We start from the raw sequence: 6,000 nt of genomic DNA on the forward strand, positions 1-6,000 counted from the left end.
GTCTTAACAAGAGTTTTGACTAGTTTATAATAAATTTTGACCAATAGTTTAAATATTAATATTTACTTAAGAGCCTAAATGAATCAAAGTAACATCCTAGAAAATAAACAAGATTTATGACTAGAGGTTGCAAGGATTGATATACCGATATCTTCAATAGCCAAGTTTTAACCATGCAGATGTCATTACTTAACCTCATTATGAAAATGGAATGGTTAAACCTCCTTCCGAAAGGGTATTTCGAAGGACGTGTTCTAGATATTATTTATATTTGAATAATGACATTGCTACACATCATTATGACATGTGTGAGTTAGAGATTAAAATCTCTTTTAATAAGGTTAAGATGAGACCACTTCAAAATAGGTATTTTGAATGGATATGATGGGAACATATATGGTTTTATCTAAATAACTTGGCAATGCAATTTATATTTCAATTCTTGAAATGTTTCAATTAAGAAGTAAATTTCGAAACATGTGGAATTGAGTGGGAGTTTGAAATTATCATGTGAAGACATGGAATTTAGTGGGAGCAATCATCTTGTAAAAATTTATAACTCATCACTCATTGAAGAATGACGAGCTAATACCTTCCTTCACAGAGGAAGATTTGAGTTTTCAATTCTGGATGAAAATGGACCATGATGAATCCAACTACATCATGAGATGTTGGATAAGTATTGTAAGATACACATCGAATCAACGAGATACGTAGGTTATTCATTTAAATGAAAATGGAATTGTCATTAGCAGTCATGGTCGTTCCTTGAACCTAAATATAGTTGATAACATGATTAAAAGTTACTAATGTTTCCGCCGTTAGAATAATCATGCACATGTCCAATAATGAATCATATGCATAAGAGCATGATGAATCATTGGTAAGCCATAGTAGAAACGTCATGAATTCTCGAGAAGAATTCGATGAGCGATTTCGGTGTTTGACAGGATACTCTGTTATGTGTCAAGAGGTTGCACATATTATAGAAAATCCGAACACACGTAAAGATTTATGAAAATCCTAAACTTTTCAAGCCAAAAGGAGAAATAGGAAGTTTGGAAAGATACTTAGTTGAATGAGAAGTTGCTCAAAACTAATCTTTCCTAATATGCTAGGACTTGTGAGAAGTGCTAGGCTAATCATCTTGACAAATTGTTGCAAGACTCTACAAAACATATACCTAGTGCATTGTGTGTGGATGGAGTACTTGATCAGTACAAGTTATATCATTCACCACAAATTCGTTCGTTATGTGATAATCGATAAGGAAGTTTTTTCAAGATAAAGAACCGAAACCAAGGTCGGGAACCTTGATGTGTACTTGGTAAAGTTCATGCTATGAGTGATAACATGAATGTAAAGGATAATAGGATTAAGAAGTTTGAACACATGGACACGTAACATGTTAAACTTCTATTGCAATCAACAAGTGTTTACACACTTACGATTATGCATCACAAGGTTGTAATATGGTATTGACTACCCAAGTGTGATGTTGACATTTGTCGTTTGAGTTTTTATTAACTCACCTTATACTTTGTTACATCCAACGGGTTGTAGAGACAATTGAACCCCGTTTAAGTGAACACGGATTAGCATTGTATTTGCCCATAGTTACTTACATGAGGTGACGTCTCGAAGTGACTAGAGTGTGATGCGATTGATGACAAGTTCAAGTGCCATAAAGTCATATGAGAATGACTAGTCTATCACATAGGCGGACTGTTAGGAACATTTTGTCGGGCCTTATGACCGCTTATAGAGTTCTGGCAAATTTATATAGCCTGGTCGTGGCGAGAGCTGCTATAGTATTCAAATGAGTCGATTCTTTTGACTAAAGACTATTCGCCTAAGATGGCACAGTTTCAGATTAACTTTGATTTGTGTTACTACGACCTTCGTAAATGGGGTCAAATGGGCATATTTTGGGTTATGATGGTTGTGGCTAGTTGAAGGGAATGAGTGCGATATGAATTGTCCACCCCTAGTCAGGGTTATAACAATATCTCAGGGCCACTCGAGGAGTAATGAACTGGAAATGCGTGGCCACGCTCGGAATGTATCCATGGTGGATAAATCCGGTCAATCAGTTATTCTCCAGATCGAGGAAACCATTCTCGATATGATCACTTGCAAGTACGACCTGAAAGACACCTTGCATTGAGTGGGAGATAGTAATAGGACAAGAGAATTGGTGACGCACACTTGTCGAAGACAAGTGGGAGATTGTTGGAATATGTGTCCTCCGACAATAATGCGATCACAACAGTTGATCATGATGATCACATGTTTAAATCTCATTATAAAGAATACAATTGGGAAGTAATATTTTACTGTCAACTGGTCCACACATATCGATAATGATTGGCTGACTAGAGTTTGACATTACTGTCGTGCGACGGTGGTGATCAGTTGATCCCCTAGGTCATACCTAAAGGGCAACACTCTTAATGGATCAATTAATTGATCGTATAACGTTACGAGTCAATTAAATTATTTAAAATTGATGGACGATTTTGGAAGTAATATTTACGTGTCTCATTGAAATTTGATTAAATGGGATACGGTCTAAGTAATCGAATTGTTTCATTACTCAGATGAAATTATTGTTTAAGGAAACAATTTTAATTGAATGAATTATTATAAATACAAATTGTTGTGATTTATAATTGGTAAAATATTTTGGTACAAGTAATTATGAATTACTAGGTCGATTTTTGTATATGACGTATTTTTATTAATACGTTGATTTTTAATATGTTAAAAATACATAACAATTTTATGTGACATGTGACATATGACATATTGACAAATTGACAAAAATAAAATGAATTCCATTTTACATATGTGCCGAAATGAAGAGGAGTTTTAGGATTATATTGTGTTGATTATGTTAGTGGTAAACATGATCATTACCTACTAAACTAGCCATGCAAAACCTAGTTGTCATTGTGAAGACAAACTCAAGCATGCATTGGCTCCCCTCTCTTCCCTTACCCGGTTTTTCACAAGAGCAAAACCAAGGGTTTTGCCTTATAATTTATGATATACACTTGATAACATTGTAGTGTATTCATTCATTCATTCATTCATCATCTATCAAAAATATTTTAGAGAGATAAAAATATTTTTTTCTTCCTTCTTCTCCTCCTCCTAACCGGTTTTAGGAGACCAAAACCAAATATTTTTGGGTCAATTTTTATGCTAAATTAATATTGTTCTACTATACATAATATTAATTTAATTAAGAGTTTGCTTTGGGTATTATACTTTGGGAGGGATCCTATACTTGGATCCTAGTTCATCCATTGAGGAAAGCACAAGAACAAGAGAGAAGGAGATCTCTCTTGTGCCCAAATAAACCGAAATACCAATGTAAGATAGAGATTTCTTCTTTAAATTGTTTATAGTTTGCATGCATAAGATCAACAATTAATTTTATGATTAAATTAACATAAAACATATATGAATATGTTGAGTATATAGATCTACTTTTCCTTCAAGTATCATTTGCAGTATTCTTATTATCATTTTGGGCTTCTCTTCCTTTTTGGACTATAGTGACAGGTGAGAAATATTGGATTTCTGAGGGAAGAGAGACATCTGAGGCCTGGTTTGGGTGGTAAAGAAGGGCTTTAGGAATTTATGCTTATGGTCATCTCTATATGGTTTGAGGTCTCTTGAGACTGTAGAAGAGAAGCCAAAATCATACTATAAAGAAACATATTCAGCCCACCAAGACCAAAACAAACGCAGATCAGATAGTTCAGGCCAGAGCATAAATGCACATGGCTCTGATACCATAATGAAAAGCCATATAGTAGAACATAGTGTAGTAAATATTACACAGAGCTGCCTCTAACAAAGGCTCCCTTTGTAAGGCCTCTATGTTCCACTCGTGCATCAGTTCCAGTGGGAAAAACATTCAGAATCAAGACTCCAGACTCCATCCGAAGTATTTTCAAGGGGTAGTATAGTCATTGAACTGTTTAAAAAACATCCTAAAATAAAAAGGACAACAAATTACTAAGACATCCAAAAAAGGAAAAGGACAACAAATGACCGGGACGAGGGAGTATTAGTTATCTAATGATCCTAAACCCTATTTTCCTCATGGCGTTTTCCTCAAACACGATTCCAAATTCCTATGAACCAAACATCCCACCTCGTGTTGTCACCCTCTCCATGGTTGACAAACTAACGCCTCTTAGGCTCTTACCTACGTGTCATGGAGCGACCAAATTATCGACTATCTGTTTGGATACAACTTGCTCAAATTCATCAACGGGACACATTCCTTGCCCGTCTCCAACCGTCGTTTCTCGCATCGACAAAGACAAGGACCGCACGGTTCAAAACTCCGCTTACATGACATGGAAGCGTCAAGATCATTTTATCAAAGGTGCCATCCTTGATAATACTCTTTCAACTAATTTACATCCAACCGCCTGTGTTAAGAGCAACTTCTTCAAGTGATGCGTGGACTACTCTCGCCAAACCTATGCCAACCTCCTCCTGTGTTGACATATTTCAAATTAATGATCATCTCAAATCTATTACTAAAAACACCCAATCAATCACCAAGTACATGAATCTATCAAAGTTCGTATGGACCAACCTGTCGTGATGGGAACGAATAAATCAGTAGATACGAGTGTATGACATTCGATGAGGATTTTGTTTTTCGCAGAAATTAGGCCTAAAACACATGTTCCGACTTTTGGAGGACAACATTCCTGTGGCCTTCTGTAAACATGTAAAGAAACATTATATGATCTAATTTTGCTCCACCTATGAAATTGTGTGTTGCACTTTTTTTTTCCCCGGATGATCAAGCTCGTTGATTGTTTATTGTCGAAATTGTGATACTTTGTTGATAACTTTGTACCAGGCCGTCTCACCGTGAGACAAACCTTAGAATCTTAGGTTGGCTAAAAATTATTAGAAAATTCTGATATTCCGTATTTAAACATGCGACTGAGATGAGTAAGTAGAATATGATCGATCATGGTTAGCAAGTCTCGAACAAATACCATCATGTTCGAATATACCGTCGAGCAGGTCGGCTGTTGTCCGTTTGAGGTGCCGTTCTACCTTAGCTCAGATCTAAATCTAGTGTGCATCGTCCGTTCGTCACCTGTGACTTTTTCATGAGGGCTCGTGTTCACAAAAACCGGCAGTGTCCGATAAATCAATTGCATATTTGATTCTTTCTGTATTTGATTATTTATTTATACTCTTCCGTTTCTAATCAATTGAGTACGTAGTTTTTTCCCTTAAAAATCGGATGTCGTTATTACGGTGTCTTATGAAGGAGTATTTTCCTAAGAAATAAAGGGAGTCACCGGAACAAATGGGTTGCTGACGCCGGGTAAGCATCAGCAATCTATGTGAGGATTACTCAAATTTAAACGGGTAAGGATCCTCTCCATTTACTTCAAAAAAAAATGTTTTTTCATTATTTTCAATGGTCTTGATCTAATTCTGGATCTCGTCATTAGACAACCACTTCAAATTTTTCGAAGTAAATAATTTTTCGGGAATCTATTTAAGAACGAAGACAATACTTCGTATAAAGACATGTAGTCTCGTCCAGGTCATTTGTTTATCTTTTCCATTTTGTGGCGTTTCTTCAATTCATTTGTTTACCTTTCCATATTTATAGTGTTTTTTTATCCATGATTTGATCATCCATACCTATTATGATCCATTTGTCATTCAATACTACTAACCACAAGTTGGTGGACGGTAGTCTCTTCCCATCTTCTTAATAATTGTGCTAAAATCAAAGGTAAACAAATAACGAGTCGGAGAGAATATATAGTAGTTTAACTCTGTGAGTTTTGTAGTCAACGTAAACTAGAGAGAATTATTCAGTAAGTTGAGTAGAAAAAATAGGAGTAAAAATAGAACAAACAGATGACAAATTGACAAGGACTCCCCCTTTCATCTATAATTAAATTAAATTAAATTCATAAGTTACATATATACATTTTC

The sequence above is a fragment of the Silene latifolia genome, chromosome 8 (assembly GCF_048544455.1).
Source record: "Silene latifolia isolate original U9 population chromosome 8, ASM4854445v1, whole genome shotgun sequence".
Taxonomy (NCBI): Eukaryota; Viridiplantae; Streptophyta; class Magnoliopsida; order Caryophyllales; family Caryophyllaceae; genus Silene; species Silene latifolia.